This window comes from Stegostoma tigrinum, chromosome 7, assembly GCF_030684315.1.
Source record: "Stegostoma tigrinum isolate sSteTig4 chromosome 7, sSteTig4.hap1, whole genome shotgun sequence".
Classification (NCBI taxonomy): domain Eukaryota; kingdom Metazoa; phylum Chordata; class Chondrichthyes; order Orectolobiformes; family Stegostomatidae; genus Stegostoma; species Stegostoma tigrinum.
The window spans coordinates 80,626,975-80,641,843 of record NC_081360.1 but is presented as its reverse complement, the minus strand read 5'-3'; the positions used below and the strand labels follow the sequence as shown (position 1 = coordinate 80,641,843).

The following is a 14,869-nucleotide window of genomic DNA, read 5'->3' as shown; positions in this document are numbered from 1 at the left end:
GTGGCTGTACACAGACCAGTGAAGTTCAATAGACCATCCTATCTTCAAAGTGTCTATTGTTGTGATAGTTTAAGTAAAGCTGGTTGCTTGTTCGTTCTGTTAAAAATACTTTTGGTGCAATCCTTGTCTGTTTTTATTGTTAACTCTCAGTTGGTTTATTGCACTTTTTTGATGAAAGCTTCCATAATAAAGGGTGCTGATCTCATCGGTGTAAAATGATCAATATCCAATACTGGGCACCGTTGTGACAAGACTGTTTCTTCAATGGGAGCCCATACCATGCCACAAAACAAATTTCAAGGCATTCCACACAGTTTCATGCTAGGAACGATTGGATAGTTCAAACAATTCACTTGGCTGAAAGATGTCTCCTTTGTGAGGTGTTTATCATATGTCATATTTCTTCATATTTCACAAATGTACACTTCATGTATAAGCTACTTAAATAATTAAGATTCTTCATCATGCAAACACTGCAATAGTGATGAGCACAGAGAGGTAACTCCATTGAATTTCAAGTTCTTACTACACAGGAAAACTTCAAACTAAATAGGAAAGGAAAAAGTAGTTTACCTGAATAATGAGTTTTATTTGTTATTAGAACAAACAACAAAAAAAGGCAGCGCCAGACGCAACTAGTTCAGATGGCCCTTGTCAACCTAACGACTCTTGAAGATGCAACTGAACTGAATCCAACCTTTGTACGATTTTCTATACCCCGATTCTTGCATCCAGCAGTCCTGCTAATCCAGTAGAACTTGCTTTTAGCAGATTAGTCAGAGTGTCAAGCCCTCCCTTGCTTCTTATTCAGAGAAAAAAAATCCTTGACATTTATACAGACAGCATATTCAAACTTGCCTAACACCTTTGAAACTTCATGTGTCTGTGTATGTGTGTGTCTGTGTGCATGTAAGGGGGATATGTTGCAAGTTGTATTAGCAGTGGCTGTTGCTAGCTACAGTACACACATCTGTGGCTGGCAGGAAGGAGTTGTCTTCAGTAATTAATGTAATGAAATATTCATCTGCGCTACCTTTTCAGTAGTCTCACAAATTAGGCTGTAACACTTAATGTCTGCACTGCCTCCGTTTTTATTATAATGGCAGGTTTTGCATCCACAATTAGGACTTATACTGACAGTTACAATTTCCAAGGGATGGTAAACAGCGTGGTGTATGAGAAGCGTAATCCACGTGCAAAGCCCCCATCTCTTTAACCTTGTTGTTTTTTTGTGCAGAGGTTACCTTTTCCCGACAGTGCAAAATCGACTTGACATAACTGTTCATCAGTTTCAAGGTTCTCCCTCGAGGTATTTACATCAAATCAGCCCAGTCAAGCTTCAAGTTGAAATTGGCAGCCCAGAAACTGACAGGGTTGGGACTGGGAAAGAGACAGCACATAGGCAGCGAATTGACAGCAGCAGGGTGAAAGAGACAAAGCTTCTCGGCTTCTGTGGAAAAATAAGATCAGCCCTAACAGTGCAGGTCAGCACAACGCAAGGCACTCTTTCAAAGCTAGCATGGCTATTGTGCAGTTTTTATTCTGGGTCCGGGGTATGCAAAGGTGAAGCTAAAACATAGTAACCCGGTGACACAATAAAAAGGAATTTGTGAAAAATTGTAATCAGTTCTGAAGTTAAAGGGTATACTTCTAATATTTTGTCACTTTTGGTTTCATGTGAAAACTGTAAAAACAATCAAAGTTTTTAAGTGCTTGCTTCCTTTGATAGCCCAGCGGTTTTGTAATTAGTAGGAGACAGCACTGATCAAACTCAAATGGTCTGGTTCGAAAAGTTACTTCAGTACGAAAAAAAAATCTGATGAGTGCAAGCACACTTCATTCAAACATCAAGCATAAAGGTCTGGGTGGGTGAAGGTGGGGGGATGTGGTGCAAAATACTTTAAAATTGCTTCATTTGAGCACCCAGAATTAAAAAGATACTATTTTAAAATTGCGTGGTAATTGAAAAGAAAGAAAATAAAAGAACATCCTGAGGTGTCCGTTGTGTGTCAAAGGAAATAAACAGCAGCCATCGATCCTCTGTTGAGACTTAAAAAAAGTTTTGGATGCACTATGAAAAAATAAATAGGCAGGCCCCTCAGTTTCTGAATGGCTCTTTGATACAGCCTGGGCAGCCCAATGCCTGAAAAAATATCTGTCCTATCTCTATTCAAGTAATAAAGGTTCACCTTATAAGTTAAACGTTCTTTGAAATACATTCCTTCAGCTTTGCATTTGACAGGCACTGCACATCTATTGATGGTTTTTCTACAAGCAGTGTTGAGCTAAAGTGGTGTGACCAGAGAGTTTTGTTAAGCTCTGAACAAAAGATTGGAGATGCCTCACTGGCATTGTCCATGCATATATATTGGCCCTTGTCACAGTTTTACTTGATTTAATGCTCTGTTTATTCCTGCCTGTGCTTTGAGACCTCCTTTTGCCAAGGTGCAGGCAAGCAGCTCGTAACTAAGTTCTGCAACCTGCAGATTTGTTTTCCTTGTGTGTTTGTGAAAAAGAGAATTGTAGTTCACTCCTCAGGTTGTGTCAAGAAAAAAGTGTTTGCTGTGAGATTTAATCGTGGGTGGGAGGTGGCATAGGGGCACTCTGCAGAGGTAGTCATGGGAAGCGTCTCTTGATTGGAAAAAATGCACGGCAGGTCAGGGTGTGAGTTTGCAGGGAGCCATAGCCAGTGTAAACCCCTAGAAGCAGGTACTTTGTTTCCTGTCAAAAATCAAAAGCAACACCAGTTATGAAAAGGTTGGTGGCGTCACTTTTTAAATTGTGACAGCTACAGTTGTCATAGTTTCTGCAACATTTACATTATTGTAAGACTCCAAAAAGAAACCTTGATATATTCATCTCCTGTTTGAGTTCAAATGCTTCTGTCAGCACCCAGCTTGAGAATCGTCCAAAATTTGAGATTGTTTCCCATCAATTGAAATCAACTAATCCGAGTTTTATCTACTGCAAGAAAAAAAAATTCATGTTACGTTTAAAATTGCAGTCGAGACCATGATCTATTCTTCAGGAGGGTCTCCGTCAAATGATTTTATTATGGCATGTCACTTCTGGATGGGAGTTGATATTAATTATTGAGTGAGAGAAGGAAACAAGTTACTAAAGAAAGAAGAATGAAGAAAAAGATAGAGCACAGCATGGAAATGATAATGTGCACTGAAAATTACGCATAGATATAAGCCAGAGAAGATGCAGATATAGATACCTGTGCAGATGCAGATACCATATATAAACACACAGATACAAATGCATGGACATGGATTCTGACAGATACAGCCACAAAATATATATCTTTACGTGTCACTGCTGTTAGATTAGGACCAGAATGTTTACATTGTATACACCAACATCACAGTTGACTTTTCAGGACTATACACAAATCTTTAACTCTATAAAATGGCTTATCCTTAGAGAAAGGGATTTGGCTTTGGGCTCCTAAAAGCATGAGAGCTTAGTATTTTTTTAAAAATGACAGAGGTGCTGGGCTTTCATGTATACAGCATTATCAGAATCAGACCAGTTAAAGCCTACTACATTTAGTTAAAACATTTCATCCCACCCCACCTCAAACTGTGCACCACATGAGCAAACTCTGGATATGCATCTCAATCATTTTAGACACATTTTAGGAATACAAATTTCAAAAGCTGAATAGTCAAATTTGCTGTAAAGAGTATTGCCGTCCATTCTATCACTAGTGTGCAAGCACCCCAAAGCACTCCTACATAATTAAATAAGGTTGTAACTGTCTGATCTGAATCCTCAATCCTCCCTCACACTTTTCTCTCTGTTTAACATTTGGACAGGTAACCTGACACAGATGCAGTCACAGTCTTGATATGAGGGGTGGGGGAAATCAAATTCAGTTTAGATCAAATGATTGAAATTGAACTTGAATCCCATTACAAGCAGGACAGGAGCAACATGACATTGATGATGTGTTTGCAGGCTTATGACCCAGTTATCAGTACCCTGTGGTGGAAAAATGGATTTGTGTCCTCAGTGAAGCAGGTAACAGCCCATTTTTCAACAGCAGCAGTTCAGATACACTGTCTGCCTCCAGAGTATTTCTCAATGGACAGTTCACCCTTTCACTGAGGTGGCTGGGGCAAGGTTTTCAACGTTAGAAGTAATTGGCTACTTGCACTGTTAGTTGCATTTATTCTCAACTGAAACTGACTGGCAAGAAAATAAGCAAACAGTGTCAAAGCAGCAGCAACTCTAAACTGAAGAAAAGTTTGGCCACATTGATTTTGTTTTACTTTACTGGAGCGATTTGTCCATCAAGTATCTCCTGGTATAGCTGGCTTTGGACTGTAGGATATCTTGATAGTGCCAGTTTGCCCAACTCAAAGTGTACCTTCTCTGCATGCAAAACACAAAGCTTCTCTAGTAACGTAAAGCCTCAGCTTGACGTATACTACATATAAAGATACCAGATGTCTGGCAGTGAGTTACAAAGCTCAGTCCGATACTTCTAATGACATCATGTAATGGCATTGTGATTTGGAAGGACTAAATTCAAGTGGTTATTGAAAGCCAACCACATTTCTTGTTTGCATTACAGCTTCAAACACATTGCCAGCAGTTTGTTAGTCTGTCTAGTTTATGCTTAATAGTTTTTTTGTAAATTTCTTTCTGGCATATTTTTACAATGCGGAGTCTGTTTCTTGATGTTAGTGTACCTTCATTGTAAGTACCCATTTGTGTCTGCTTGCTGGCAACCTTCTTCCATAAACCGAAGTGTACCTTCAGCATTTGCACATCATCAAGTGATGTCCAGTAGACAGCTGTTGTGCATTGCCTATATCCCAGTTGATCTATCACAATGAAATACCACTTGGAAAGAATAATTTTGGCTCCTTAAATATTCTGAAATACAATATTCTTTGCATATTAAAGGTGCATCACTTAATGGTGGTGTACAGCACTTTGATGTGCATGTGCAAATCGCTGATTTCAGAATATGCTCCATAGTGGTATTTCTGTGAGAATGCTAAATGAATTTTATAGAAGCCAATTAGGATCCACTTTAAGACACTTTTCAAAATGCCTTACACTTCCTTTCTCATGATGCAATGTCACATTTATGTGAAGAAATAAAACAAATCTAAAGGAGTTTTGTTAAATCATGGAGTATTTGAGAAATTGTTTCTTGGAATTTTCTGGAATGTCTATGTTGGTGTTATTTTCTAATTGTAAAAAATAAATTGACAGTGGCTATTTTTTAAAGGGACCTGACAAGCTGACAGAATGAAACCTGTGACTCATTCCTGCCTCAAATCATCAAGTGACATACAGGGAGTACATATTTTAATGGATGGGCGTTGGAATGAAGATGATTTTGAAAGAGGTCGAACCCCTTCTTGTCAGTCTGAGAAGGGTTGGCTCTCTGCTGTAAAATCAGTTCTAAGTGCCATTAGTCTGATGTCCTTGATATTTGATGCAGGTTTTCTCTGAACTGGTCTTATTTCTATACCTTTCCATATGAAGCAGTGAAACGCCTATGTTCCTGTTATCCTCACCGGCTAAGTTTGCTTAAACTGTCTGAGCTCTTTGAATTTTGAATTCCCTTGATGCTATCAATTTTGTCATTTAACAGCTGTGAGAATGATCGTCACTAGAGCTAAAATGTATTGAACCATTGCGGCTGAGAATGGAATTGTCATTGAGGATTTTCATAGTAAAAACTTTCTGCTTTAAATTACACTTGTAAGGAGTGTGTGGATTTGAAGAGAGAGCTCAAGGAGGGGTTAAAACCTAGTTCTCAGGCTAAGAGCAGAAGGCAATGTTATTTTAATGGTGCTTAAATTGAGTTTGAAGGCAATTTTGCTGTGTGAAATGAATATTGAAGCTAAATTAAATTGTGACCACCAAAAACCCTTTTTTGTGAGTTAATATATATTTTGATGTTTTAATTAATTTTTACATTATTACTTGATTTACTTAGTAATAAGGCAAAATTAATTAATAATTATAATAACAGTAACTCATTCCCAGGAAGGTTATACTAAAGTAATTACAAATTAAAAATGGAATCTTGTAGTTTTGCTTTGTGTTCTAGTAATGTGCAATACAATAATTTAAGGCCAAAAAACTCTTTCATTTGAAATATAATTGCTTCTTTTTGCATATCCTCAGTACAGTTAATTAAAAGTGCTGGTTATATTCAGTTACGCTGCCTTTGTACCTAAAGCATCTTGACCAAATGATAAAACAGGTGCAAGTATATTTAAAAGTAAAATTGCAATTAGCATTGGAAATTGTGAAATTGATAGAAATTGCTGCTAATTTTAGTCTGTGACAACATAATTTATCCACCTCAAACACAGATAGTGCTCAAACGAACAATTACCTCCTTCTCCATTTGCAATCTGCAGGTGAAAGTGTTTGCTAAATATTTAAGCAACGTAAGGATGTTTTCTCACTTTGAGTAGGTTTCTACAGTGTGGAATGGGAGAGAGGAGTTGAATGAATAGTTCCTGGTTAAAAGTATAGAAATAGATAAGACTTTCTTTCTCCTTCTCTGGGAGAGGTTAAGTTGCTTTGGAGGTGGCCTCTTTACATGGAATACATTAGCCCATTAAGGGCCAGGCTGGCACCCTGCACTGTGTTGAAGTTCATTCTGTTCATTCACGGAATCGTATCTTGTGCATTTCTTGAATGGCTGTTCCGTTTGTAACTGACACTAGAAATGCACAGAGTACAATTTGTGCGAATGTTTGTATCATTCTTCTGTTCACATAAGTCTGAGAATGAAATGGAGGACTTGAGAGGAAATGTTAGGTACTGCAGAAGGTGGCTACAAAAGGTGACATATTTTTGAATTGAAGTGAAGGTGCAAAGAAATCTTAATTCAGTACATAAACTGAGAGGGACACATTATATATTTTTTAATTAAGTTAGATATGTCAGCCTGGCCCTTGCAATTTAATTTCCAATTGTACATTATATGTTTGCCTTGAATGGAAATATTGATATCGTACTTCTGTTCTGATTTAAATATCATATTTAAACAGTACATTTTACATAAATGGATATATTTATAAGCATATTTAATTAGTACAATTATATAGCACACTGTGTTTCTGTTTACACAGTACCTGCACTGTCGTTAAATAGGAACATTTATAAATTGTTTTCTGTAATTGAATAAACATGTTTATAAAGTGTTTACTTCTTTGTTTTCTTCATTCAGTTTTCTCCCTGTACTGAATTTCTTCCAAATATAAAGGCTCATGCTTGAAGACAGTTCTGTTAGGTTTCAGGGACCCTCTACTACTTCCCCCAAGTGGTCTTAACAGGTGGTGAATTCAAGTGTACATAATTATACACTGACTATTTAAAAGAAGCTTTTTGTACTGTACATGTCATTTGAAATAAATGCATATGTTGCAACCTCGCTCAGTTTAAATGGCTTGTTCATGCAGAGTAAGACTATTTATATCTTATACAAGATAAGAACTACCTGAATAGGTTAGTTATTTTTGAGTTAAACCTGTGCTCTATTAAACAGAATTAAACAATATATTATTTTAATGGACAGAATTTAAAAAATTATTTTACTGGAATGAATTCATACAAGACATGCTTGAAATAAACATGTTAATCTAATATGAACTCTGCTCTTTGTTGTCTAACTGAATACACTTATACAGCATATTTGCCTTGCAGATGATTATATAGTTTATGGATTCTTCTAAAATGGGCATATTTACTTTGTATCATCCATCTAAAGAAATACATGTAAACAATGCGTGTTCAATTTAAATCAGTGTGTTTCTACAATATGTGCTCCATTTAGGAAGGCACAATTTACACAGCATGTGCTGTATTTTAATATGTTTGTTTATACAATGTGTGCTCGATTTGCATAGACTTGTCCATACCTGTGTTCAACTTAAATGGACATTTGTGTATAGTGTTCACTCTGTTTGAATAGACTTACTTGTATAATACCTGTGTTCTATTCAGAGGAGCACTTTTGTACAACACATGATTCTATTCAACAAATGCATTTTTGTATTCCCGGCCCTCCATTAAAATGGTTTACTTTGTAATATTTTTGCTCACTAAATCAGATAATTATTTTGATGAGCTTTATGTTTGATTCATGCACCATTTTTCCTAATATGCAGAGTAAATTTTCTCTGAGAATGGCTTTACAAGTATGCCAAAGCCGCTTGCATGGAAGCATTCTGCAGTGGTACCATTCTATGAAGTCTATTATTTTATACGTACATTAGATTACATCTGACAGTTTCTGTTTCAGTATTTTAAAAAAATCTTTGACCATGTTGGACATAAAGTGAATTAAAGAGAGAGTGAAATTTAGATTCAATTCAAAACGGATGTTTTAGATATTTCATGTAAATGCCGGTGTGATCACAATAATGTCAATTTTTGCAGGAAAAAACAATAAAAGGTGAATAAAATAGCAAATCTGCTCTTTCATAGCATTGAGACAATGATAATTAGATAATTAGACAGGGATTGATTGTCTAGATTAGGAGATAATTGCAAATGCCACTAAAATAGTTCTGTGAAAATTTCAAGCTTAAGATCTGCTTGGTTTATATAATTTGTCTTCTAATGTGTGCCATGTGAGTCACAAATACTGTTTGAATTATTCTTTTCATAATATTAGACACAAAACCAAGCCTTGTGTAGCACAAGAGAACAGTCTAACCTCAGTGGGATTACTTTAGCTGTGTCCTTCTGCCCTGCCACTTGCCTCATCCCTAAAATCATAACATTAAAATGATTCCTTCAATAAAGTGAAGATACAAAGCCAGGCTTCTGCAGGGGAGAACAAGATGAAGTTTGGTCTTTACAGCCTTAATTAAACCATATACCACTGTCAGATTCCAAAAAAAATGTGCACACTATTTGGTATTCTGTGACCAGCCACACAGGTTTGGGCTCTTACACCCAAGTGACAAATTGTTAGAGCCTTATCCAGTCCAAAGTGGATAGTGGAAATGTTTGTATTTTGTGTTTGGCTGTGTCTTGGGACTGAAGATGTCTCTTCCACACAGCATGTCAAATCTGGTTAACACACCACTATTTATCTTTACTGCTTAACGGGAACAATAGTATGGTGCGCCCAGTGCTTGTAGATTGCACTAAGCATGTAGCCACTTTTTGACGCATCTTTTGTGCTCTGTTGAGCCACTCCAGCGAGCAGATCAGGCAATATTTCATAAGGTAGTTTGGGATTTTGTGAACCTTTCAGGAAACAAATTGTTTTCGACAAGTTTAGCATGAGTGAGCTGCCTCAAGACCATTGAAGGGTAGAAAATAGATGCAGAAGACATGTTGAACCCAAGCTTTGTGTATACATGTTTACATTATATGTTTGTGTTGTGTTTTTTGTTTATTATGTTGTATGTGCTTTGGATCTTGCTTCTGGTATCTGTGTGTTTCTATGTTTCATTCTGAGTGTTATGAGAGGAGAGCATTATTCGTAATAACCATTGACTAGTTTGTAGGTAAGCGATATACTTGTTACTTTTCCTACTTGTAACACATTTATGTGATCCTCTGGAGTTTCTCCTGAATGCATTTGAGCCATCAATCTGGTTTCAAAGATCCCAGGAGCACGCCTGACCTGACGTAACGGGTTCTCTTCCTTGGAGGTTGATGTAAATGGCTTAGTTCATACAAGGTTGTGGTTCTGTGATATTCTCCATTTGATTTTTATCCCAATCCCTGAAATTTGATTGTTGCATTCTCTGAGCTCATAGAAAGCAAGGTCATTCATCAGAGTAGCATGAATTCAATTCTTATTCACAAAAAAACATTTCCGCATTTCTGCTTGTATCAGGTGACAGCAGTATTGTTACAAATAAAGAATCATACTGAAAAATTCAGAAGCTTTTTTTAATGGGGTACCATGTTTCCTCCAAGTTTTTCTCCTCCTGTCTCGAAGGTGCTTAGATATAGAGTCTCGATGCTGATAACTGCTGTTCCTGATCCCTGGTGACTCTTCTTGTGATAATCTAGTTGGAAATTGTCAACAGGTTATTCACATCAAAGTATTTCCTGACATTAATACAACAGGTTACTGGTTTAGATAGGTTTCTTTTTCTTCAATTCAGTTTATGTAAGCTTTTATTATTCTAAGTAGAGGATAATACAGAGGATGAGTCAAATATTATAGGTTATAATATGGCCTCCAGATAAATTGCAAAATATAGTGCACAACCAAATTCCTGACTACAACCTCAATAAGTCAGTCATACCTGCAGATTATTGAAAAGTAGACAATTATTTATCTCCACAATGCTTAATGGACTGTTTTCATAGTCCATTATTTTTTGGTTCTGGATTGAATAACTTGGTAATCTGTCTTCTGATTCTCTCCCAGGGGGAGGGTAAAGGGTGACATTGCTCTCAGCTCCAGAACTGTCAGTGGGAAAACAATCCCTAATTTCATCATAACATACTGTTTGCTTATATCCACATAATGTAACTTGCACGCCTAGGATATGCAGCAAATGGGGAAAGCATGCATGGATTTCACAGGTAACAGGATTACGTGGCCATATAATTGATCCATGTGGGAAAATGACGGAGCTCTAAATGTGTCTACACTTTGAAAATGGAGTTTATGAAATGCACATTCGTATGTTTGAAGCAATCAATATGTCAATTCTAACAGATCTTGGTACCAGCTGTTTTACGAAGAGAGTGCATGCTCTTACAGTTCTTCCCTCTGCCTTAACTCATTCATAGGCACATGCCTGTTGTGTTGATAGGAATAGAATCATGGTGCTATTGGAAAGCTTGTGAAAAGAGTAGAGATTAATTGTTATGTATCATTTCAGTTGACCTTCACTGACATACTGCCATATAATAGAACCTACATTCAGATAGTATTAATAAACACTGAAATTAAAGGCATTTGCCTGATGTCTGATTATTTAGATAGGAGTGTAAACCACGCAGACAATGAATAGAAATCCTGTCCATCCGAAATCCTGACTGGATCGATATATGCATATTTTCACAAGCAACAAGTACTAGTTCAGCAAAGAAAGTTCCAAATTGGAGTGGAAAGGCAACTATAGTGACTATAAAAATGTCAACACATCATTTGAAGGCAACAGGTACAGAATATGCATTGGAATTAGCATTGCAATCAAATATAAAACCGTCAAAGCTTAAAACTCCCTGGGTGCTCCTTTGTGATTACTCATATGGCTTGCGCCTGCCCTTGAAAGCAAAAGGTCCCTTGCCCGCTTATCCTAAGAGCACTGGAAGCTTATCCACAATGAAGGGGGATGGCTTAATGTGATAGTCTATGGATGGGAAAAGAGAACACACTTTAAAAGAAATTCATGATTCTGTCCTGTTTCACTTTGAAGATTAAAAATAGTTAACATTAAAAGCACAATAATACCAAAAAAGAACAATCGGTGTGCTAAAGCCCCTTTGACTTTTCTTTTACACTTGAAGTACGTGGTCTCCGCTACACTCACACATGCTTGCATATTTATCACTATACAAGGACTGGAGTTTCAAAATACCTACTGCAGGGGCCAAAGATATACATTAACCATGTAGTGAAGAAACTGCTTTCCAGTGCGTCACAATATTATGATCTACTGCTACGCTGTGATATGTAAAATCTACTTCATTTTCTGTTAACCTGACAATTCCACTTAATAAACTTCAAAAATGCTGAAGCCTTTTACTTGTTCAAATAAACTTTAATATTCTGAGAAAATAATTTGTGTTGCATTCAGCAGTATAGTGTTGTGGCAACTGTTATATCATGACTTTCTGAAGGATCCATGCTGCGTAGATTTTCTATCTTGCAAGCTAGACTTTTCAATGTGTACATGCAGGCCAATTTGTAGAGATCAAAAATGGTTAGAGGCATGTGAATTGCTGTACTTTATAGAGCACTGTGCCTTTTGAAAAATCTTAAGATGCAATGAAACTCTCAATCTGTTCAGAATCACTGTTAGTTCTACCAACACCATTTCATATACATCCTAATTGCTCCAGTATTTACCATTCCTGCACCAGAGCTGCTGCCAGAAATATTACAAATTTTTCATAGCAATTTTCCTTTAAAGAATGTTCCTTTCATTTAACAGATGAATCTTTCCTGAATAAAAATGTAGTTATAAAAATAATAATCAACATTAAATCTTCTTTATGTTATTCACTTTTAATGCAATATAACCAAATGCACATTTACCTGTAAGCCTTACTGGGAGTAAAAGCTAGTGAGTGATTCTGTCCTTGCAGAAATTTTCAATACATTTTAACTTGAGGATCAGCTTTTCTTTTTAGTTTTAGGTCCATTTAAGTAACAGAGGGAATTTAATTTCATACCTAATTTACAAATTGATATTCCAATTGAACAGATATCATCAAAGAAAGATGTTCTTAATGTAGAACAAAACACCTTGTTTTGTCTATTCAGCACTGTCATTACCTGGAAGATTCAAGATAAAATTGTATTCTTGCCACTTTTCAAATAGTATTTGATATACAGAATATGCCTGGCTGTTATGCAGTTTGACGACTGAAATCTTTTTTTTCAATTTTTTTTCTAGAAGCACCAAATAAAGGGAATCTTCACAAATATTTTCAATGCTGCTAAAACACTGCAACTAAAAGAAACTTAACTCCTGACACCCCCTTCCCCTCTCAGGGAAATGAAACATTTTAACATTGTCCTCCAGAGCTACAGTTTCTTAGCAAGAAGTGAAAAAATGTAAGTCAAAGACTTCTTTATATCACAAGCAAGCAAACTGGCAGACATTTGTAAAATCTTAATATGTAGATTTAGGGAGTTACATAATCAAACTTTGTAAAAATAAGTCTGAGGAAGGGTGGGCAGAGTTAATATGTCAATTAGGATGCAAAAGTAAAGGAAAATTTACTTGTTACATGCCTGTCACGTGGCTGGTCTCTCTCTTTTGCTTTTTTTCTCTCTCGCTTCACGGTGACATCTGCTATCAGGCTAAGCAGGTGTTCCTGTGTAAACGAACGTGGCCTGTTTGTGTTTCACTGTACTTGCTACTGCACAGTCAAATGAGCAGTGTGATTAAGAATCCTGTAAATTTTTGAAAAGGGACGGATGGCTGCCCTACTAGAACCTAATTACAAAGCAAGAACATCCGCGGCTCAGTGCTATCACTGCAGTGGCGAACAGCAGAAATTAATAATATATAATAGCATCATTCTTGCAACTTATAAATGAAGTAAGGTGGGGGAGGTTTCTGCTGATGCGCCGTTTCATGTTAATTTTGCAAGATTGAATAGAAATTGGAATTTTAGTGAGGTGAAACCTTGCTGACATGCTGCTGCAAGTTGCAAACATGGGATTAACACTGCATCTTAAATATAATGTCCCTATGATTTGAGTGAGGCTGCTTTAATCTGTGAAGCCCAAACTATTCACCTGAGAGATGCATCACAGTTACACCTGTTTTGGAGTCTCTGAGGAAGTCTGTGATGGCCACTTAATAATAAAATGTGGTGAAGTATTCTGTCCTAAAGCAATACCTTTAAAAGCCTTCAGTGATAGTTACATTGATAACTTCGACTTGCTTGCCTTAAATCATTCAGTGAATTGAACAAGCTGTAAGGAAATGGTCTCCCTGTAAGTAGCAGCAAGCAGTCCTGATTTCCTTAATATATAAACAAGCAGGGCAGAGGCGCCAGTCCTGCTGAATAAGTAAAGAGAGGTAAAAGCCACACCTGTACTGGCCCTATTAATGAGAAGAAATTGCACCCAGTCACTTACAAGCTTTTATTCCCAGCAAAGCATGCTAGTAAATGCACATTTGCTTTTATTGCATTAAAAGGTATGTGATATAAATAAAAATTTATTGCAATTATTGTTTTCACAACTGCTACATTTAGTTACATTTTTAAGTGAATAAGTCATTACAATTTTACTTAGATTAGCAAAAATGAACGTTTGTGTTTAAGACAATTAAAATATCAGAGTAAACTATACAAATAGGAGATGATCTCAAACTGCTGATTATGTAACTGCCTTTTACCACACATGGGTGTTTTATTATAAGCAAGGATGGTGTTTTGTTTTGGTCTTTTTTTTAAATTGAAGTCGCAGTCCAGTAATGGCAACAAATGTCAAAATGCTTGGTCTGACACAGACCCTACTTACAAACAAATCTGTGTTGCTTTTGCAGTGACTTATCTCTGTTGCACCATGTAACTGGGGGAGGGGGAGAGACACACACGGCACAAACTATCCTACAAATGTCAGTTTATTTCACAGTGTGTACAGCTCTTTCACAATAATTGGTAACACAATTTGGCAAGAAACCAACTGCATTTCAGAGTTTGAAACAAAACATCAAACCACTTGTTCAAGTAAATTTTGTACACACAATGTAATTTAAAAAGAATTTATGCAGAAGGGTTAGGAAGCACAGATCAGGTACAAATTCACTTGTGACCTCCATAGCCTCTTGGCAAAGCAACATCCTTAATTATACGTAACATAAATGTTCACACAGCAATGTTGAGTAGGATAACCTTTATTAATGTCACATGTTGGAGATTTTAATTTTCAACATGCAGGCATGCTGTGTCAGACATCATTTTGTCCTTTTCTTTGACTTTTGGCATATAAATTCATTCTTTTAGGAGTTTGATGTGGAATAAATATGTAACCCCATCGGAAGTTACAACAGATGTCAAGCCTGTGTCCTGTCACACTACATTTTTGTGCTACCATATGTCATTGTCCCCCATTACTGTCTGTCCTCGCTTCACATCCCACCCGTTTCCCTTAACTGCCCACTGTGAGAGTTTGTTTAATTGCACCGTTACTATTAAAAACAAAATGAACATTCAA

The 14,869-nt window shown here is 36.6% G+C and overlaps 1 protein-coding gene across 7 annotated transcripts in view; it reads left to right on the top strand.

The window, feature by feature from the left end:
• The window catches only part of zeb2b (zinc finger E-box binding homeobox 2b), a 142,113-nt gene that overhangs the window by 11,097 nt on the left and 116,147 nt on the right, over positions 1 to 14,869 (top strand). Inside the window, exon 2 of one of the 7 annotated variants that reach the window (XM_059647453.1) lies at positions 12,591 to 12,751. The exons of the other annotated variants lie outside the window; for them this stretch is intronic. The gene's annotated coding sequence lies outside the window, so the exon portion shown is untranslated. The remainder of the gene's footprint in view (positions 1 to 12,590; positions 12,752 to 14,869) is intronic. 7 annotated transcript variants of the gene reach the window in all.